This window comes from Macaca nemestrina, chromosome 5, assembly GCF_043159975.1.
Source record: "Macaca nemestrina isolate mMacNem1 chromosome 5, mMacNem.hap1, whole genome shotgun sequence".
Taxonomy (NCBI): Eukaryota; Metazoa; Chordata; class Mammalia; order Primates; family Cercopithecidae; genus Macaca; species Macaca nemestrina.
The window spans coordinates 74,127,147-74,150,563 of NC_092129.1; the positions used below are offsets into that span (position 1 = coordinate 74,127,147).

A 23,417-nucleotide genomic window follows, 5' to 3' on the forward strand; every position below is an offset into this window, starting at 1 on the left:
TTGAGGCAGCGTCTGGAGTGCAGTGGCATGATCTCAGCTCACGGCAGCTTTGACTGCCTGAGCTCAAGCAATTCTCTTGCCTCAGCCTCCCGAGTAGCTGGGACCACAGAAAGGAACCACCATGCCCAGCTAATTTTAAAAATTATTTGTAGAGCAGAGGTCTTGCTGTATTGCCCGGGCTGGTCTCAAACTCCTGGCCCAAGTGATCCTCCCACCTTGGCCTCCCAAACTGCTGAGGTTATAGGTATAAGCCACTGTGCCTGGCCCAGTAATTGCTTTAACAGTGGTTAATATGGATATTCCTTGAGCCAGAAGCATAATTTTCCCCATCTGATGCCCAAAATGTGAAAGGAGAGAAGACATTGACAGGTCTGCAGAAGCAGGGCCCCGCAAGGTGGCTACAGATACTGTTATGTGGTGCAGGGGTAGGGGAGGTGGTAGGGAGTTGTATGAAAAGTTTAGATCATTTTTTAGTAAAAACTATCTATTAAGGGTTAATTATTTAAAATATGTCCTTATAGGCTGGGCACAGTGGCTTATGCCTGTGATTCCAGCACTTTGGGAGGCCAAGGTGGGCAGATCACGTGAGGTCAGGAGTTCGAGAGCAGCCTGGCCAACGTGGCGAAACCCTGTCTCTACTGAAAATACAAAAATTAGTCGGGCATGATGGCGCACACCAGTAATCCCAGGAGGCTGAGGTACTAGGATCGATTGAACCTGGGAGGCGGAGGTTGCAGTCAGCCGAGATCATGCCACTGCACTCCTGCCTGGGTGCCAGAGCAAGACTCCATCTCAAAATAAAATAATAAAATAAAATATGTTCTTATAGCTACTTGTATAGCAATCATATTTTCCCTAAGTGCTGGTTCCTCAGGAGCAAGGACAATGCCGTGTCACCCTGGTATCCCCAGCAGTGCCTCCCGTGTAGTACAGCAAATAGGGCTGATTAATTAATAGAAATAGTGAAAGAGACATGTGCCATACAGATATGCAAATCCTAGTTATCAAAGTTAAATAAAAATGGCTTCCTTTTTCCTAATTCATTACTCTTATCTAAGCAATGAATAATTTCTTGGAAAGGAACTCTGTTGTATGTATTCTGGGCAAAAACTGTCTTAACTCACTAATTCGCAACTATTTTTATTATACTTTGTTAAAGAAAAAACAAAATGGGCAAGATGAAGGAAGCTGTATTCTCCCGCTGTTGGAATGAAATTTGGTTTGAGTGTTCCTCACTGAAAAGTATCATTTTAAATTCTTTTCTACTTCATTTTCTGCAGTGGAAAGTTACAGAAATAGAGTTTGAAGGAAATGATTTCAGCCTGAAGTAATTAAAAATACTGCTTTGGGTTCTTAAAAACTCATTTTCCTTTGAACTCATGTACAGTATTTTGTTATGCATGACAAATAATGACATATATGGAGGCTGTCTTTGACGTCAGCATCTCACTTGGCATTGTTTCACATGTAGGTTGAACTCGCCTATTGAAAGTTTCTATAAATGCAATAAACCTACCTACAGTTTATTTCTGGTAGCCTTTGGGATTTAAGAGAGAAAACCAATGCTTTAACTGTTTTAAAATCAAGGAAGCAAAATATCCATGAGAAAGTAAGCCACTTAGCATTCGACAATGGAAAGTTTCAAAGCATTTTGTAAATTTTAAATATACTCTATAATTCTTCTATAATTGGTACCTTTGGTACTTTTTGGGTAAATTGGAGTTATTCCAAAATAGTTATATTTTATAGCAGTTTTGACACCATGACACTTAGCAGCAGGATTTTAAAATTAAAGTACTGTTTAGTTCTTTTCGTTCTGTGATATTATGTGTATGGACAACTTTAATTGAAATGTCTAATTCTGGTAGCGGAGGAGATCTCATTAATTCAAAATTATAAAAGGTTTCAAAAAATAAGTATTTTTAAAATTATATAATTTCTTTTTGGTGTCATTTTAAAAGAATAAATATTCTTAGTTGTGCCTTCGAAAATCACTTATGGAGAAAATTGCACTTCAGGATTCTATACTTGTACCAGTAGAGGTCACTGTGCACCTATAAAAGGAAACCCAGTGCTTGCTTCTAGGGATGAGCTAGTTATCCTAGAATGTTATAACTAATAACATCATTGATCTTTCTGGGAACTTAACCAAATTCCCACCCCACTCCCGCCTCACCTCTTAACAAAATCACTTGCCTGTCATCATCTGAGAGTCCCTGTTATTGTCTGTTCCCATAATGGGAGTGTATTCTGATGAGGTTGAGTAGAGCCCTGGCACACTGTCCCGTAGTATACTTAGGTGAATCAGCCAAAGCGCCAGAAACTATGATTTCACAGAAACAACCATTCAAACTCTCAGTTTCAGAGTTTGAGAGGACTGAAACTGATTCAGCATCTGAGGATTCAGCATCTGAGGTGGGGCTGGAGACTTTTTCATCTATTCTGAACATTTAATTTGCAAATCCAAAATCATTTCAAAGGTATTCTTTTCAGTACTGTCATCTATTTAAGAATGAGACTTTACTTATTAAAACTGTTTAGACCTTTACACTATTATAGTGTCCATGCTACATAGTGTTTGATTCTCTGAGTGTACCAACAAAATATTCATAGAATATTGTTTTATATGATTATCGCCACAGAGGTTTCTGATAACAGAAGAGTGAGAACTGAACTAAATGTTGGTTTGTTATAAAACTGCAATGGTGTCCTTACCAGATAGTCAAAGCAAATGTGTAAATCTCCAGTCAGCCTTGTGCAGTGACCCAAGTTACTGTGAAGGTGGCTGTAAAAGCTGATAAAGGAATGTCATGAATGAAGCAAGCAGTGGGGAATTGTAGAACAATGTAATTGGGCCTCAGTTTACAGAAGGAGAATACAATGTAGGTGCTTTCATGGGTCCCTTCAGCTCTAACACTCTAATCGTTAGTGCAGAGGGCACATTGCAGTGGTTAGCAATGTGGGTCCTGGAGAGAGTGCCTGGATTTGAATTATGACTCAGTTAGCCTTTCTGCACCTGTTTCCACATCTGTAAAATGGGCTTGATATTAGTACCTGCCTCATAGCATTGTGGTATGCAGTCATTGAGTTATATAGGTAAAGTACTTAGAATAGTACATAGAATGTAGTAAATACTCAATCTGCTATAATTACATACCCATTTTTTTTCCTAAGTAGAACTCATGCTGGGATATGGTAGCTGAATTCTTAGACTTCACTCTATTGGCTGCTCTCTGAGGATCAAAACAGAGTTTATTCTGTGTGTTCACTAACTCTCAATGAATAACATCTATGTCAAGAAACCAGATGTGTATAGAATCTTTAATAATTTAAATTTTCTCTGCTTTTTTTTCTTTAAAGCTCTTCCTTTGCTCATTCTTGTACAATGAGTTTTTTGTTTTTTTTTTTAATCTGGAATTTTTTCTGTGGAGTACATAATCACATTTTTAGTTGCTGTTTTTAGTGACTTGTATTGATGCTTTTTTTGCGATTAAATGTCCTAGTTTCAGTGAAAGTTACAAAATACAGTTTTTTCTTCAATGTTTCTCTGTAGCATTCCAATTTTTATAGTATTTTTTCACATTAGAAATCTGTTATGTCATTTATAAGGCATTTGTGCATTTGTCTTCAACAGACCCAATTAAAAATTTTAAAGCAGTAATTTATTTGTATTTGGACTCTCTATTAACTTTATTAACTTTCTTTCTTTTTTTTTTTTGGTGGGGGTGCTAGGGGGACAGAGTCTTGCTCTGTCACCCAAGCTGGAGTGCAGTGTGCTCTCTCGGCTCACTGCAACCTCCGCCTCCCAGGTTCAAGCGATTATTGTGCCTCAGCCTCCTGAGTACCTGGGACTACAGGTGTGTGCCACTATGCCTGCCTAATTTTTTGTATTTTTTTTAGTAGAGACGGGGTTTCACCACATTGCCCAGGCTGGTCTCGAACTCTTGAGCTCAGACAATCTACCCGCCTCTGCCTCCCGAAGTGCTAGGATTACAGGCGTGAGCCACCACGCCCGGCTTAACTTTCAAATTCTATGTAATCAAAGTTTATTACCCACATACCAATCCAGAGTGAGGGAAACCAATATGTGGCACAGAAATATATAGACACATTTTTATAGGTATAAATTTGGTCTTGAAAGGTGAGACTGGTAATAGTTAAAATTTTTATGTTCACTATACCCTTTTAAACCCCGTATCCCTAAGCAACTATCTACATAGTCACTGCCTCTATGTAGGTGGGATAAACCAACTGTAGTGAGACATTTTGGTTCCATCTTGCTATCATCTATTATAGGTAGGTGAACTGGCAGAGGAATTACCCAAACGTGATGTCTCATAAACATCTGGCCTTTCTTTAGGGATGGTAGGGGTTCCCTAGACTAGATGGAAGGCCATGAACTACACCACCTTTCTGATTAACTTAGCCATATATTTCTTAGGCGAAGGGTGTTAATAATAAGGTTGACCATGATATTCCTTGAAATTATATGCCATATTACCATAATACCCAAAACTCCATGCTCATATTTTTTTATTTTTTTAAAGATGGAGTCTTACTCTGTTGCCCAGCTGGAGTGCAGTGGTGCAATCAGTGGCGCAATCCCGGCTCACTGCAACCTCTGCCTCCTGGATTCAAATAATTCTGTCTCAGCTTCCTGAGTAGCTGGGATTCAGGCATGTGCCACCATGCCCGGCTGATTTTTGTATTTTTAGTAGAGATGGGGTTTTACCGTGTTGGCCAGGCTGGTCTCAAACTCCTGACCTCAGGTGATCCACCTGCCTCGGCCTCCCAAAGTGCTCGAATTACAGGCGTGAGCCACCATACCTGGCCTGTGCTCAGATTTTTAAATGAGTTTCATGTGTGAGTACTCCCTCTCACCCCCCCACCCCAAAACACACACACACAAAGGTGAAACAGCCTGGAATAGAGCATTCCATAGTACGATATGATACCAGCTATTTCTTAAACATGATTGTATTTTAACTTCTACAAATCAGCTATCAAAGACGAAGTAGGCCTCTTTTTTATATGTTTCCTGCAGCTGTGTTAGGGTCTGTTATGTGTAGTGAATCTAGAGTGCTGAATTATGTCCAATAATCCAGGTGGTCTAATGGCTAGGAGAGAGGGAACTTCTCCTGGAATATATGGCATCACCACCTATTTTATAAGTCTAAGTTACAGGTTGGTTTTTTTACAAGATAAAAAAAAATCGGCCGGGCAGGTGACTCATGCCTGTAATCCCAACACTTTGGGAAGCTGAGGTGGGTGGATTGCCTGAGCTCAGGAGTTTGAAACCAGCCTGGACAACACGGTGAAACCCCGTCTCTACTAAAAATACAAAACATTAGCCAACTGTGGTGGCACGCGCCTATAATCCCAGCTACTCCGGAGGCTGAGGCAGGAGAATCGCTTGAACCTGGGAAGCGGAGGTTGCAGTAAGCCAAGATCGTGCCACTGTATTCCAGCCTGGGCTACAGAGTGAGACTCCATCCCCCCAAAAAAAGGAATACTTTTCACTGCTTTCCAGGTATTTTATAAGTTTAATAAATAAGACTATTGGAGAGAAAACATCAGTTTCTGAACTTATTTTAGTTACCAGAGTGACATTGTATTAAGACATATTTTGCAAATAATTTGTTTATGGAGGCTCAGGAAATAGAATACTGTTTAGGTCACTTTTCAGTAACTTTTTCCACTATGATAAACTCTTGTAACTTTTGGAATATTAAGGGTTTTTTGTTGTTGTTGTTGTTGTTGTTGTTGTTTTAGACAGGGTGTCTTTCTCTGTCACCCAGGAGGAAGTGCAGTGGCACGATCTTGGCTCACTGCAACCTCCGCCTCCTGGGTTCAAGTGATTCTCCTGCCTCTGCCTCCCAAGTAGCTGGGATTACAGGCATGCACCACCACACCCGACTAATTTTTGTATTTTTGGTAGAGTCAGGGTTTTACCATGTTGGCCAGGCTGGTCTCGGACTCCTGACCTCAAGTGATCCACCTGCTTCGTCCTCCCAAAGTGGTGGGATTACAGGTTTCAGCCACTATGCCTGGCTGGAATATTTTTACTCAATATTTTCCTTCTTTAAAATGCTTAAATAATACAGTAATTTTATTGCATATTAATAGAAGTATTTGAGGGCAAAAATTAATTTCTTAAATTTATGCTTGTGGATGACTTGCATTTCTTCTGGGTATATGGAAGCTCTAAGCTTGGAAAATACTCTGTATAATTTTAAAATTCTAAACTTTTAACCTGATTAAGACTTACATGAATGTATCATGCCTACATTGAATGCATTCATTCATTTATTCAGCAAACACATAAGCACCAGGCACACACTAAAAGAAAGCAAGATCTCTGCCCTTGAGGAATCCACAGTGCAGTCAGGAAGGTAATTACTGGACAGAGTGATTGGCACCATGGCAGAGATGTGAGCAGTGTGCTGTGGAAATGCATCCATGAACCATGGAAAGGGGTGGATTGGGGAAGGCGATTAGAGAAATTGGCACTTGACCGGTGTCCTGCAGCTTGCTGGAAGTGAAGTGCATTTGCAGGGGTTACTCGAAGGCATGAAAGAGTATGGAGTGAATGCAGAGCAGGGAGTGGCTCTGCTTGGTCCCTCTGGTTGTGAGGGGCCCTCACTGCCCAGCTAAGAGCTTGTAGTTTCTCTTGTAGGCAATAGGAGTCTGTCAGCAGCAGGTGCCCTGGTTCAGATTATGGATACATTCTTACCTCCTTAACTAGTAGAGTCATGTGAAACAGGAGTGGTCTCAGGAAAAAGGCTGAGAAAGCCAGAAATTGTCTTTCATTTCCCCCTCTATTTTGGGTCCCAGCATACCCCTTTCTGCTATTTGGAACATCATTTCCTTAACCACTAGAACCTTTCTTACCTCCCAGCCTTGATCAGAAAGGATCATATGCAAGGTCAAAGGGAGAAAGAATGATTTTACCTCACCTTTGTTATTTTAGACGAACATCCCCTTCCTTCTGCCCAGACCTGTTCCACATGTAAAATTTTAGCTACAGCATTTTAATTTAGGGCATTTGGATGCTGTATGGGTAAAGAGCATATCTTTGGAGCCTAACTTCTGTCTCTACCTGGTCTTACAACTTCAGACAAATTACCCAGTTGCCCTGTGCCTCAGTTTTACATCTGTTTCAGAAAGTTTATAACATCGCGGAATAGTGTAGTGATATTTAGAATAGAACTGGCACATGGTAAGCATTTTAATACATGGTAACTATTTTTTTTTTCATGATCTAGATTCTAGAGAAAAATTAAGACTACAGACTTTAGAAGTATCAGACCCTTCTTGTTAATATTCGTTCTTAAGATTTAAGTATTCTAGAAGATATATGGAAATGGAAATGGGGAGGGCAGCTTTAGATTTAAAGTCTCCCTTTCTTTTTAGCAGTGCCTGAATTTCAGAAAAGCATACATTTCACAATATATATGTATTGCTAATGGGCTGGATATGGGATAAAACTGATGAAAGCCATGCCTTTGCCGTCTTGTATTATTTATTCAAAACCAGACAGCAGCTGGGCGCAGTAGCTCATGCATGTTATTCCAGCATTTTGGGAGGCTGAGGCAGGAGGATTGCTTGAAGCCAGGAGTCCAAGACCAACGTGGGTAACATAGCAAGACCCCATTTTTAAAAAATACATATAAAAATTAGCTGGGCGCGGTGGCGCATACCTGTAGTTCCAGCTACTCAGTTGGCTGAGATGGGAGGATCTCTGGAACTCAGGAGTTTGAGGCTGCAGTGAGCTATGATTGCCCCACTGCACTCCAGCCCAGTGACAGAGCAAGATTCCATCTCTAAGAAAAATAAACAAAATGACTGGTCCAAAACCAGGTAGAAACATGGTTCTAATTTTCTGTCCAGGCGCTGTGACTCACGCCTGTAATCCCAGCACTTTGGGAGGCTGAGGCGGGCAGATCACCTGAGACCAGGAGTTTGGGACCAACCTGGCCAACATAGCGAAACCCTGTCTCTACTAAAAATACAGAAATTAGCGGGGCATAGTGGCACATGCCTGTGATCCCAGCTTCTTGGGAAGCTGAGGCACAAGAATCACTTGGACCTGGGAGTTGGAGGTTGCAGTGAGCTGAGGTCGCACCACTGCACTCCAGCATGGGTGATGAAGTGAGACTCTGTCTCAAAAAAAGAAAGAAAGAAAAAACCAGATAGCATTGTTGGGCATAAACATGTAGAAAAGTAAGGAGGGAAAAAAAGTAGCCATTCAAGAAATAACCCAGTAGCAAGGACTGGGTAAACATACCTGTGTAGGGATATTATTTGAGGGTGTTACTACTCAAGAGTTCATGTGCTCTTTTTACTGTGCTGAAAGAGGCAGAGGTAGAGACAAGTTTCTGTGGAGGAAAAGGAGGGTGCCTTGTGCAGAGAGAAGCCAAGATTGCCCTCGAAGAAGTGACTCGTGCTAGGGAGGGAGGTGACTTGGAGGTAAATGAGCTGAAGCAGCTCCCCGCAGCCCTGGACACCCTTGAGCGTGATGCTGAGTGCGGCCGTGGACACCCTTGAGCGTGATGCTGAGTGCGGCCGTGGACACCCTTGAGCGTGATGCTGAGTGCAACTGTGTGCTGCAGGTGATGTGCAACATGGTTGTAGTGAGAGGCTCCAAGCTCCGTGGAACCTTCACATTCTTTTAGTATAGTAGAATTTGTCTTGCAAGAGGAAGGGCAAATAATAGCAGGCTGTGAGGCTGAGTCTGGAGGCACAAACTCTGTCGGAGATTCTTGAACGAATTGGCCTTGGGATTTAGCAACTTTGTGGGTCATAGATCAAAGAAAATTAAAGCCAGAAGGCAGTTGAAAGATTTTCCAGCCCATGAATAAGAACTCAGTATGTCAAATTGGGGAGAAGAGGAGGGAATTTGCAAAGCACGTTTAACGTGCTTTGTTTCATAATACAAAATAAATCTTTTTAAAATCCTCGTGGTTGAGGGAAGATATGTGGAATCTGATAATGTGGCAAATGATTGTAGGGGACTTAGGTTAGCAACAGTTTTGAAATGATGACAGCTCGCCTTCCTGCATGGTTTCATCATCTATAAAGCAGGAGTGAAGATAGCAGCTGTTTACAGTAAGCGTCAAATGACACGATAGGGCAAAAATTCCTTGGAAATTTGGGGAAACTTAATACAGCTTTTGCAAATGAATGGTGCTGTTTGTTTTGTTGCTAGAAATCACATTCTCAGTGTCGGGGAGTTGAAGATAAAACAGGATTCCCTCGGGTTCTTTATAAGTGAATGAGCGGGAGAAAAGGGGCATTAGAGATTGGATAGAAAAGGGGCATTAGAGATTGGGTTGCCAGGTTTCACAAATGGAAATACAGGACACCCAGTTACTTTTGAATTTCAGATAAATAATGAATAATTTAAAAAATATAAATATGTCTGAAATTTCATCTTAACCGGGCATCCTGTATTTTATCTTGCATCCCTAATTAGAAACCTAAAATCACAGCAGAGCCAGGACACGGACTGATGGCTCGATGGCCTAGAATGCGTATGGATTTCACCTGTGCCCTGGGCCTCGCTGGACTTTTCTAGATATCTACAAGTGGCGGCTTGCTCTCTTTCTCCTCATCCCAGTATTGTGGAGTGTGGCTACGAAAGGTTTGAAGGCGTTACTGATCATGTGGTGGTGTCAGTGATACTGTATAATAATTGTAGTAATTTCTACGCATTGAGTACTTGCTATAGTGGATGCTTTACACAAATTAATTTATCCTTATAACAGCCACATGAGAATAGGCCCTATTTCACTTCACAAATGAGGAAACGAAGTTTAGCCCAAGTTATACAGCTAATTTGGGCTAAAGGTGGGTTCTAACTGAGGAGTGTGATGGCAACTGCCGTGTTCTTAGCATCCATTCTACATGATTTGAATTAAGACAGTTTGTAGCTGACCCTGTGATGGAAATTTACTGAGGGCTTGTGTCCTTTTTCTTCACAATCTGTGATGTGAATTTCTCTTCATAACCACAGACTCTGTGTTCAGATCCCAGGCTCTGCCATTTGCCTTTTCAGATTTTGAGTTATTTCACTTTGTTTGCCTAAAATAATACTTCATCTTGCTAATGAAGTCTGTAGATTTCAGCATGAGATGAATTCTTAATAACCTGGAAAAGTGTATAGGGACCTACAAAATCCTCTGTGGGTCTGGATCCAGCATTTATCTATTGACTATACACAGATTTTGTAATGAGTTATATCAAATTAAAGAATGGAAATCCTTGTTGAAAAATATTTTATCAACCAAATTATGTTTAAAGCTATTTTTATGTTCTTTCAGCTTGCTGACATGTAACCAACTTCTCCATCTGATTTCACTTCTGCCATATTCTCAAAGATTTTTAAAAAGGGGACAGTTGGTTGACTGTAAAACACAGAATCTATTTGTATTCAAGATCATCGATTTAAGTTTGACAAACTAAAAGAATGTAATATTCTACTCATTTGTATGGCCAATGTCTACCCAGTAAGTTCTTTTAGTCTGGAACATTTTTAGTTTTCCTAGTGATTATAGCTTAGATTTCAGCTGGATTGAATTTCTAGAGAGATTTTTAGTATAACTAAAACTCATATTAAAACTCATGTGTACCTTGACCAGCTTTCACCATGTAGGCCCACTTCTCCCCAAATAATTGTGTCTCTTGGACCAAGTGCAAAGCTCCTTAAAGCTCCTGTGTGCTCTGTGTCCTACAAGGCTTTGTCTTTGTCATCTTGATCATTTTTAAATCTATACTTGTCAGCTGCATGTGACATTTGGGAAATTGCTTTCAAAATCTGGCATTTGGGGTTTAGTAGCCAATTTAAATATATGAGAAAACCATATCTTTAAAAAATTTTTCAGTTGAAAGCATTTGCATTCAGTATCTTTTAAACAAGGAATAAAGTGAATGAGCAAGGACAAAAGGATCCAGTTTTGTTCAGTATCTTTTGATAACATTTTGGTTAAGGGGCATGAGAAATATTCTAATGCAGTTCAATATAATTCTCCAGTATAAACTCAAAATATAAAAGTGACAGCTGTAAATTTGAATTAGCTAAATTGTGAAATCTAGGAAATTAAAGATACGTGTTTGGTACCATTTTTGCAGAACCCATTTATATGTAGGTTCTTAAGTAGAATTATATTAAGTAATAGTAGTAATAATAAATCGTTCATTGGAGAATGATCAGGAGAGAAAGTTTTCAAATTAATGACAGCAGAGCAAGTGAAGGAATTCTACACGTATAAATAATTTTGTCTTAATATTTGAAACTATTGTCATGGTCAGAGGTATTTGCTGTTACTTTGCTAGATAATTTTTATTCATGGATTATTGTAGAGTCCTTTATCAATTTGGGAACCTATGAAGCCAGTGTTGCCAGTTTGGCTGTGTATATCCATGAGCTAATTTTTAGATATTACTGGTAGCAACTTGATATCCCCAGTGCTTAGCAAAATGTGTGACCATGTCTAGCTCTCAGTGAATATTGTTGAATTGAAATTAAATGGCCTGGTTGGAGTGTTCATATTCCTTATAATTTAACAGATAAATAAAAAGTTATTTCTTTTCACCTTACATGTCCTCCTTAAGGAATGTAGGAATAGAAAATTTGAGATTCTGAAATATTTCAGTGGGGCCAGGCACAGTGTCTCATGTTTGTAATCTCAGCCCTTTAGGAGGCCTAGGTAAGAAGATAGGTTGAGACCAGGAGTTTTGAGAGCAGCGTGGGCAACATAGTGAGATCCTGTGTCTCTGAAATGACATAATAAAACTTTACATCCATCTCAATATTAGAGAGATATTTTGGCACAGTCATCTTCTTCCAATGTATTTTTCCAGTAGGGGAAATCCCACTTTATAATTGAAATCAGTGAGAAAAAAATAAAATGAAATTTGAGGTATAATGAATTTTACTAGAATATATTCCCTTACAGTAAGAGTTATGTCTACAGAGCAAAGTGTCTCAAAGAACATACCCACTGAATATAAACAGCAAAGCATTTTGGAAAATGTGTTTATACTCAGTAGTTTGTTTAATAACTATTTATTGAGTGTCTGTTATTACCATTTAAAACTTCAGCTTTTAGGTTCATGGGGTGCATGCTCAGGTTTGTTACATGGGTATAGACGTTTTTTACAGTAACAGTGTTGAGTCCGGTTGTCCTGGCTTTTTATCTTCCTGTTAATTTGACTTCCATGAGGGTACTGTACAGGGACATTTTTGGCTCAAAGATTCTGGCTCGGGAATCTTGCCTGGTTACTGAGAAAAGTTTAAAGTTATATGGAAAAAATCTTGTAATTCTCCAACCCACATTTTCTGCTTCCAATGAAGGTAAATTGTTTTATCTTTAAGCAATCTTGTAGTGGTGCCTTTGGAATCTGCCAGCCTACCTCCCATTAGCATTTGTGCCTCTGATGGTATAACCTGAAATAGAACAGGGTCACTGCTGTGTCTTTGTCACGTTGAACTTTTACTCAAAATTATTTACTCAAAATTATTTTTATTATTTTAGGCCCAAGATATGTAGGTGAAATTCACTTTGGTCAAGCAGAGATTCTTTATCACATTACTTAAAATTAGCATGACTGAATGTCCCAGGTCACCTCAGGCTAGCATGCCTGTCACTCTAGCATGCCTGTCACTCTAGCATGCCTCCTACTCTTCCCTGCACAATACATTGTGTGGTCATCACACTTTTAACTAGTGAAACCAGATGAATACAATACAGTAATCACAAGTCATACAACAACACATGAGATTTGAACCATTTAGAAAGGAGATAGGAGTTGTCAGAATTTGGCAGACATGTGTCCCTATATACACAGGTATGGCGTGGGTATCAACCAACTCTAAAGTGGAAGTCAGATGTAGCAACTTTCTCGTTTCTTTGAGGAGGATTGCTAGGTAGCTGATGCCCCAGAATGGCTCTTAACCTTGAGTTAGACATCTATTTCAACAAACATTTGTTGGGTGCCTTTAGGTCCCTGGTGCCATGGGGAGCAGTAGATACAATAGTGGACAGGGGAGATGTGGCCCTGCCCTCATGGAGTTGATCGGCCTTGTCCAAACTACATAAACAGGTCACTGTAAAACTGTAATTTTACTTTTAGACTAAAGGCATAGGCTGCACGTGTACAGTGTGCAAACTAGAATTCTCTCCAACCTCATATCCTTAACACACCTCTTTATTGGACCATTAAATTCAGTGTGGTGCTTCTGTGTGAGGAAGCAGCTTGGGAGTTGTGATCCACTGAGTCAGTTATGCATTTTGAAGGGCTGATGCCTACTCTGCTAGTATCGTAGCCTTCAAAGAGACCATCAGAATGTTCATTGTGATGAGCACTTGAGAACAAAACAAACCGATGGTTTGGTTCCAAAACCATTCAAACAGTCAGGTACTTATTTAAAGTTACTAGCCCAGGACCTTCCTTTATTCCTAAACACGGCTGGTAAAAACCAGAAAGTGAGTACCAGAGACTCCTGCACAGCCAAGTCGTTGTGACAAGATCGGTTTTGGAGGAGCAAATGGAGGATTAAAAGAGACAGGCCTTTTGGGGAAGCCAGGCGATCATGGCCTGGGGTGAGGAGGTGTGTGAGCAGCCAGGTCCAGGGGCTGGTTAGGGTGTGTCAGACCTTCTGGGTGTTAGTGGGATGTGTGTGAGAATGGGCAAGAGCTCCCAGGTATTGACAGGCGGATAAATGGACAGGGTCAGCCGGGCCGGCTTCCTCCTGGTTGGCATGATTGCAGACAGATTTCTTCCAAAGCCCACGTGTGAAGTCCAGTGCAATGTATGCACTCGAGAATGAACTCAGCTTTATCTCTCACACACTGTTTTAGGAATCTTAGTCATTTTTTAAAATTTCTATTTATTTTTTGGGGGAACAGAGTCTCACTTTGTCATCCAGGCTGGAGTGCAGTGGCGCGATCTCAGCTCACTGCAACCTCCACCTTTCAGGTTCAAGCGATTCTCCTGCCTCAGCCTCCTGAGTAGCTGGGATTACAGGCATGCACCACCATGCCCAGCTAATTTTTGTATTTTTAGTAGAGATGGGGTTTCGCTATACTGGCCAGGCTGGTCTCGAACTCCTGACCTCAGGTGAGCCACCCGCCTCGGCTTCCTAAAGTGCTGTGATTACAGGGTGAGCCACCGTGCCCTGCCTATTTATTATTTATTATTATTATTATTATTATTATTATTATTGAGACAGAGTCTCATTCTGTTGCCAGGCTGGAGTGCAGTGGTGCAATCTCAGCTCACTGCAACCTCCGCCTCCTGGGTTCAAGCAATTCTCCTGCCTCAGCCTCCCGATATTTATTATTTTTAATGGAGACAAGGTCTCACTGTGTTGCCCAGGCTGGTCTCGATTTCCTGGGCGCGGGTGATCCTCCCACCTCGGCCTCCCAAAGTGGTGGGATTACAGGCTGAGCCACTACAGCCAGCCCATTTGATTTTCTAGTTCACAGTAATCACAGAGATGAGGCTGACAGTGTGTCCTGTAGAGCAAGAAACTCCACTGTCTAGTCCAGCGACCACACCAGCATCTAGTGCAGAGCTGACAGCAGCAAGCAGTAACAGCTTTACATTGTGAAGTAAGACCAAAAACTCTTAACAAATAAAGACCAAGGACAGGCCAAGGCCTGGTATCTTACTATGTCCAGATTTGCCACTGCAGACTGTTAGATTTGCATTGCAGTTGTAATTGAAGTTCTGAAAAATTATCTTATGTGGAATATCTTATTACTCAACATTGCCAAAAACTGAAATTTAATGCTTATTGGTGACAAATTATCTAATTTCCAAGTTAGTTTTTATGTGTAAACACAACCAGAAATTCACTTTGAATGCTGAAGCCTGACTTTTTTTTCTGGTTCATTTTCAAGGAACCAACTTATCTTTTTTATGTTTTAGGAATATGAGAGATATGGCTATGGCCCTGACTTTTTTGTTGCAAACATATTAAGTTGGTGCAAAGGTAATGGCAGCTTTAGCCATTTAAAAGTAATGACAAAAACCACAATTACTTTTGCACCAACTTAATAGAACATTGAGTACCATTTTTTTTTCCTTTCGACACCAAATGGCTTTCTGAATGTGCACTACTTATCTTTTCATTTAAAAACACTTTAGAGTTTTTCCAGTGTAATTAAGAAAGCTTATTTTTGTTGAATAAAAACAGTAGCAAGTCTCTTTTAATTGAAATAAGTGCAAAGATTCTTTCATGTAAAAGAGGCAGTATGGGCTGGGCATGGTGGCTCATGCCTGTAACCCCAGCACTTTTGGAGGCCAAGGTTGGTGGATCACTTGAGGTCAGGAGTTCAAGACTAGCCTGGCCAACATGGTGAAACCCTGTCTCTACTAAAAATACAAAAATTAGCCGGGCGCGGTGGCATGCGCCTGTGGTCCCAGCTACTTGGGAGGCTGAGGCACGAGAATCATTTGAACCCAGGAGGTGGAGGTTGAGGTGAACCGAGATTGCATCACTGCATACCAGCCCGCACTGAACAGAGTGAGACTGTATCTCAAATAAAAAAAGAAAGAGGCAGGCCAGGAACGGTGGCTCACACCTGTAATCCCAGCACTTTGGGAGGCCAAGGTGGCCGGATAACCTAAGGTCAGGAGTTCAAGACCAGTCTGATCAACATGGTGAAACCCCATCTCTACTCAGAATACAAAAAAATTAGCTGGGCATGGTGGCACGTGCCTGTAGTCCCAGCTAAATGGGAGACTGAGGCAGGAGAATCGCTTGAACCCCGGAGGCGGAGGTTGCAGTGAGCCGAGATTGCGCCACTGCACTCCAGCTTGGGCGACAGAGCGAGACTCCGTCTCAAAAAAAAAAAAAAAGAGGCAAGTTGATCTGATTAAAATCCACTTTCTGCCACACAACAGCATGAGACTTCAGGGGAGTTACTTACTTAGATTGTCTAAACTTAAACTCCCTGTTGTAAAACAGGAATGCTAATACCAGTGCATCCCTCATAGGGCTGTTTGGGGATTGCATAAAGTAATTCACGTCAGTTCCCAGCATAGCACCTGCTATGTAGTAGTAATGACTGTCATTATTGTATTTGCTTGGAAGGACCAGGTATGCTCTAGGCTTAGTCATCTCTTTAAAGATTGTCTTATGAGCCTCTCTGCACTCCCTGACCCTGCACTCCTGCCAGTCCACAGCTGTTGCCAATCCACAGGCTGGTCTGGACTTGAGGTGGGAAAGGAGGAGGATCACTGTGCTGCCCGAGGACATAGGGATCTGGGCCTATAGGGAAATGCCACAGAGTATTCAGGAGAGAAGAATGGGTTATAGGGAAAATGTACACTCAACAGTAGCTATTAAAGGAAAAGGGCTTGGATTTTACTTTGAATAATGACATACACCATAGCAAGCTTTAATTTTCCTTAAAAGATCACAGCTGGCGAGGCACCTTGCCTTATGCCTGTAATCCCAGCACTTTGGGAGACTGAGGTGGGAGGATCACTCGAGCCCAGGAGTTTGAAGCTGCAGTGAGCTGTGATCACACCACTGCACTCCAGCCTGGGTCACAGAGCAAGACCCTGTCTCAAAAATATAAAAATAATAAAAGATCACTGCTGACCTCCAGTAGCCCTGTATAGAAGCAACCTGTTTTCCTACAGTAGGTCTCACACAACTCTAGACCACAATTATTTGGGTGGATATTTCATTTTTCATTTTATATCAGCCTTATAGTGTGTATGTATATAGTGTTGATATTCCTATCTGAGGAACAAACTGAAAGCATCTTCTGTATGTTAGACTTGAAGGTTCTGCAAGAATCTGAATGAGGAATGCATGTGGCTATGTTCTGACTTATTTCCAAAGTCCAGATATCTGTGCGCTGCTAAGCAGGCTGCTTGTGGTCACCAGCACCCTTCCGTGCAGCTGCCGTGGTGTTCCTTTCACAGCAAAAACACTTGGCAGCAAGCAGGTTATAAAAGCTACTTTTGGGGAAAGTCCGGAACATTCCCGATATTCCGCAAGGAAATCCTGTTTGTAATTACCACTCTTTATTATACTAAGCTGAAAATATTCATCACATGTAATCATAAGTGCTCAATTAGGTTGAATATTTGTATACAGTAAAACTTAGGCACAGACATTTGTGTTAAGTATAAGGGAGCACTTAATAATTGTACTCCTGTCTTTACAAGGAAAACCACTTGATGGTGCAAGGAAAATGCTGGAAGAATTGTGTGTGTGTGTGTTTGGAGCGGGAAATTTTGTCTTTCTTTTTTTTTTTGTTTGAGGATATTGCATGTCTTTGTAGAATGCAGAAACCAGAGCTCAGTGGGGCTGGGAGCAAGACTCAGCTGGGGATACTAATGAGTGTGATTAAGCAAAGGGCAGGTAGCAGTAAGTGGGGCCAAGAGAGAAGACTTGGCTCAGCCACTGCTAGTGCACCCTCAGGGGAAGGTGGGGATCCAGTGGGGTGAGGACTGACCAAGGTGTAGATGTGTGGATTGAGTGTGAACACACAGTAAGTAAAGCCTTGAGAGTGAGGGCTTGAAGAATGACTGGGACACAGGTTATGGGTTCGTTTAATGTTGATGGCAGTATTACCTTTATAATCTTCTAGAGGGAAAGAGCCACTCGAGGAGGAGGGAGGTAAGGTAATGAAGCGACTGTGGGATTCTCAGTACTCTGTCTGCTTTCTCAATAATAGCATTTCAGGCCGGGCGTGGTGGCTCACACCTGTAATCCCAACACTTTGGGAGGCCAAGGCGGGAGGATCACCAGCCTGACCAACATGGAGAAACCCCGTCTCTACTAAAAATACAAAAATTAGCTGTGCCTCTTGGCCACATGCGTATAATCCCAGCTACTTGGGAGGCTGAGGCAGGAGAATTGTTTGAACCCGGGAGGCGGAGGTTGTGGTGAGCTGAGATCGCTCCATTGTACTCCAGTCAGGGGAATAAGAGCGAAACTCTGTCTCAAAAAAAAAAAAAAAAGGCATTTTAGCCCTGATTTCTCTAGTTTGGAGCAAAGCGGTAGTGTATAATTTTGAATGAATCGTTACTTAACAGTTAAAAATGAGGAAGTGGAAGTAGCATTCGTCTATACAGATGTCACAGCTGGGTTTCAAAGGAAGCTGGAATTGGAAAATTGGGGATCAGATCTTGGCTGTGCCATATTGCCTTAGACTGTTGTCACCCCTGAATCAGTTTCTCATACTCAAGGCAGCCTGGCTTGCAAAAATGGGAAGATGAAGGGAGACCTTGTTCTGGAGACAGTTCTAGCATATGCTCTATAAATGTTTGATCAATAGTATCACCTGTGACGAGACCACTCTCACACGGTTTTGAATTATAGCCAGTGTATCAGCACTAAACTCTGCTTTTTATAATCCGTGTAAAAGGGCAGAACATCTTTGGCAGCAGAATGCAAGAATACTTCCACTGTGGCAACCTGACATAGTTCTAGAGTATTCTAAATATTAAGGACTTGGTAAGAAACCATTCATTCATTCAGCAAATAGGTCTTGGGTACCCACTATATACTTAAAGTATTTCGGTAGATGAGGCCAGGCACAGTGGCTTATGCCTGTAATCCCAGCACTTTGGAAGGCCGGAGAGGGTGGATCACTTGGGGCCAGGGGCTTGAGACCAGCCTGGCCAACATGGTGAAACCCTGTATCTATTAAAAACAGGAAAAATGAGCCAGGCATGGTGGCGAACACTTGTAATCCCATCTACTTGGGAGACTGAGGCAGGAGGATGGCTTGAACCTGGGAGGTGGAGGTTGCAGTGACCTGAGATCGTGCCACTGCACTCCAACCTGGGCCACAGAGTGAGACTCCGTCTCAAAAAATAAAGTATTTCCGTAGAGATTCTAGTTCTACTCAAGTGACAAAAATATACAGATAAAAGTAAAATTCACCTAATGCTCTTTCTGTACTGGCATGGATGGTATTAGACAACAATTTTAACATCAACAAAACTGGCAAAAATGATTCGTTTTTTGAACCACCTATATTTGGCTTCACACAGTAGCAGTTTAGCACTCAGAGCCGGGAACATCTCTCCATTGACTCTCCCAGAGACCAAATGATCACTGACCTACTACTGTTCCTTCACCCAGTCCTCCCTAAAGCCACTGTGCTGTCATATAGTGGCCTGTGTGGGGACCTGCCTAGATCAGCATGTAAAAAGATACTTCATTTCCCGTGTTTTCTTCCCATGAGGTTAATGCCCACTTCATGCTCCTCATTTCCTCTTTTTCACTGCTTGTTCTGACGATAATTCTAGTAATAGCCTTTTGTACATACACATAATCTCTTTAACTATCTGCATCTTCTTTCTCACCCAAGGATAGCCTTTTGCATATATACGTATTCTCTTCAATTATCTGCCTCTTCTTTCTTTCTCACCAAAGGAAGGCAAAGAACATCCTGCCCAGCCTTCTAGGCATTCCTTCAATAATTTTTGGGTGCCTGTGCATGACACTACCCTAGTTTTATAGTCAGTAAGGTTTGGATACGGCATTAGTTCTACATTCATAAAGCTTGTACTCTCACAGACGTGACAATTTTTTTTTTTTTTTTTTTTTTTGAGACGGAGTCTCGCTCTGTCACCCAGGCTGGAGTGCAGTGGCCGGATCTCAGCTCACTGCAAGCTCCGCCTCCCGGGTTCAGGCCATTCTCCTGTCTCAGCCTCCTGAGTAGCTGGGACTACAGGCTCCCGCCACCTCGCCCGGCTAGTTTTTTTTTTTGTATTTTTTAGTAGAGACGGGGTTTCACCGTGTTAGCCAGGATGGTCTCGATCTCCTGACCTCATGATCCGCCCGTCTCGGCCTCCCAAAGTGCTGGGATTACAGGCTTGAGCCACCGCGCCCGGCCGGAGATGTGACAATTTATAAACTAAAAATGGTAAGATGAAGTAGAAAATGTGTCAGGCTATAAGAGACTTTTTCTACCCCTTTTTTCATTTTCAAATTAAAAATGCATTCATGTAGAATTTCAGATGTTCTACATTATTATTTCATATAATGTAGGAAAAGGAAATGTTGAAACTAAAAAATGAGCCCATGTTGGTCATCAGGTGGGCTGTAGGCTTTGTTCATTTATTTGTTAATTCAGCAAATCATTGAGTGGCCAGGCATTGTATTGGATGCTTGAGAAGTTAAGGAAAAGACTTTGCCCTCCTCCAGTTAGAAGCTCGGGTGCAGTGATCGAGGAGGTGGGAAGGCATGGAAACCGCATGTTGTGTGTTATACTGTCTGTGACTCCCTGGGCCCCGTCTGGTGGCCAAGAGGGATCCAGCTAAAAAGCTTCATCAGGAAGGTTAGTCTTAAGGCTTTTGAAGACGGTGGGGGATGTGATTTTACAAAAAGATGGCTGTGAGGGGTGGGGAAGCAGCCCAGAAAACTAAATGGACCTCTTTGAGAGGGTGAATGTTTCTGAAGTCTTTGATTCAAACTTCGCGAAAGGCAAAAGACAAGGGACATCCCATAATTTTGAGAAAGGGAATGATGTAAATATAATGCGATGGTAGTTTTACATCTTTTAAATGACTTTCTCTTTTAGGCTGGGAAAGAGTAAATGGAGGTCACCCACCTACTTATGAGCCCCAGCTCATCTTTTTTAGAAAGTCAGATAACACTTTTCAAGACATACTGCTTATTAATCCTAGACATGAGAGACTTATGAAAGGCAAAAAATATGATGATGCTTCACTTAACTAAATCCCAGAGAAACTTGGCTCCCCTTCTAAAAATCTTGAAATACAATGTTTTCTGGAACATTAATTAGAAGACAGCTTGCTATCACCAAATTGTTAGTCTGCATTAGAAACTCAAAACTGCTAACAGATGCACCCAACAGATTTTCAAATACGAAATTATTTCAGCCAGCTGCCAAATCATCGATCTATATAACTTTTAAAATATGAAATATACATATGAATCTACATAACAGTTCAATGGACAGATTTGTAGTGTATACCATGAACACTTGATTTCCAAACTGAGACTTGCCTGGACTTAGAACTAAGCTACTTAAATTAACTCACTAGTCTAAAAACAATGTAGATTAAGTTTTTCAGAGTAGTTTTAGGTTCTAGTCCTAATTCTCTCCTTTAACTAACTAACTTTGTACAGGTCTCTTAGCATGCCTGAGAATTTTCCATATTCCTTTAAAACCATGTTTCCAGTTTGTACATATGAGATTTATACAATGCACATATAATCAGTGTATGTTGTTAGAATATATATATATATATATATATATATATATATATATATATTTTTTTTTTTTCCTTAAGACAGAGTCTTGCTCTGTCGCCCAGGCTGGAGTACAGTGGCGCGATCTTGGCTCACTGCAAGCTCCGCCTCCCAGGTTCACGCCATTCTCCTGCCTCAGCCTCCCGAGTAGCTGGGACTACAGGCGCCTACCACCTTGCCCAGCTAATTTTTCGTATTTTTAGTAGAGACAGGGTTTCACCGTGATAGCCAGGATGGTCTCGATCTCCTGACCTCGTGATCCACCCATCTCGGCCTCCCAAAGTGCTGGGATTACAAGCGTGAGCCACCGCGCCCGGTATTGTTAGAATATATTTAGAAAAACTCCCCATGTGTTCAAATTAATTAGGTAATGAATTTACAAAAGCACATGGGCCCAAGTCCACTGTGTGCCCACATATATTAGTCATACTTGCTGCCATGAAGGAGTTGAATAGCAGAGGACTGGTAAACAGAACATCCCCCCTGTTCGCTTGAGGAGCTAGACTCCAGTCATGGACATATCTGTCTGTCAACTCTAAGTCCCATCTACTTGGGGGTTTGTTTAAAATGGGTGCACACAAGAGAGTTGTCAGCCCAGGCTCCCTGGACCTGTGGCCGTGTGGTATGAGACGGAGACCTAAGTTTAGCCAGGCCTGTCCACACACCCACCCAATCCACCCAACTAGATGCCTCTTTAAAAAATAAGCAAGTATGTCTCTCTCCCATTTTTATAATAAAATTCCACTTGTGAAGCTTCTCAATTTGGCAAAACTTCCCTTTTGTAATTATTTAAACTTTCGTTAAATGTTAAGAGTCTTTCTCTGTCCCTTTATGTAGATAAAATTGGGTCTCAGAATATTCCTATTTATTTTTATCATTATGATCCTATTTTTTAAATCATACGAATAATGCATACTGTAGAAAATAGTGTAAGATAGAGGTAAGTATGGAAAAAATAAATCACATGATTCTAAATCCGAGCATTTTTTTATTCTTAAAAATATAGGAGAATTCTGTTTGCCATATAATACAACACTGCAAAAAGAAAATTGTTTTAAAGAGACAGTGTAGGGTAGAGGAGGCGTCATGCGTTCTGGAGTCCCCAGAACTGGGCTTTCAGCCTGATTTTGCCACTTGCACGATAGGTTGCTTTGAGCCACAGGCCTACACTCTTCAAAAATGGGGATAATGATGCCCGTCTGTCCAGGGTGCTGATGGGAATCCATTGCAGAGGCAGAGTGTAAAGCAAATGGGTGGGTGTTATCATTATTAAGTATATGGCTGTGCATAATACATGTCATTGATCACATATACCTAAAGTGCTGCTCTTACTAGAACATTTTTTGGAAGACAGATTTCAAAGGGTTCTGAGATGAATTAATGGATAGAGTTTTGAAGAGGAAAGCTGTTTTAGTTTGCTTACTGTGCTTTTAATGGAATACCTAAAACAGCTATTTATAAATAAATTTCTTTTCTACAGTTATGGAGGCTGAGAAGTCCAAGATCAAGGGGCTGCATCTGGTGAGGGCCTTCTTGCTGATGGGGCCTCTGCACAGTCCTGAGGTGGTCCAGGGCATCACAAGGCAAGGAGGCTGAGTGTGCTAGCGCAGGTCTCTCTTCCTCCTTTTGTAAAACTACTAGTCCCATTCCCATGATTACCTATTAATCCAGTCATCCATGAATGGATTAGCCCATTCATGAGGGCAGAGCCTTCATGACCAAATCACCTCTTAAAGGCCCAGCCTCTCAGTGGTACCACATTGGGGATTGAGTTTCAGCATGGGTTTCAGATGAGTGGACATTCCAGTCATTGCAAAAGCTGACACAAGAGGGATGATAAACTCACAGTATAATCTTGCTAATATGTGTAAGGTGACATATAATCCTAATGAAAAAGAAAGGAGGTTCTTGTGCCCACAGTGTGCTCTCTGATGGGCCAAATCTGAAAGGACCAGCACAGGAGAGGCAGACTCCTACCTAATTCAAGATGAATGTGGAAGAGAGGTACAGAACTGTAAAGGCAAATCAGGAGGCTGGAAGTTGGTTTGAGGATGAGGCTCATGTAAAAACAAGTGCCTGTGGCATTTTGTTAATAAAAAAGCCAGAACTCCATATCAGAAGGATTTAAAGCCTAAAATAGGTGGGAAGATGAGGAGATTGT

General features: G+C 41.4%; 1 protein-coding gene across 5 annotated transcripts in view; it reads left to right on the forward strand.

Annotated features, from left to right (window-relative positions):
* LOC105478719 (SR-related CTD associated factor 8) overlaps window positions 1-23,417 on the forward strand; it is a 209,610-nt gene that overhangs the window by 130,873 nt on the left and 55,320 nt on the right. Inside the window, exon 22 of one of the 5 annotated variants that reach the window (XR_011623479.1) lies at window positions 9,476-9,643. The exons of the other annotated variants lie outside the window; for them this stretch is intronic. The gene's annotated coding sequence lies outside the window, so the exon portion shown is untranslated. The remainder of the gene's footprint in view (window positions 1-9,475; window positions 9,644-23,417) is intronic. 5 annotated transcript variants of the gene reach the window in all.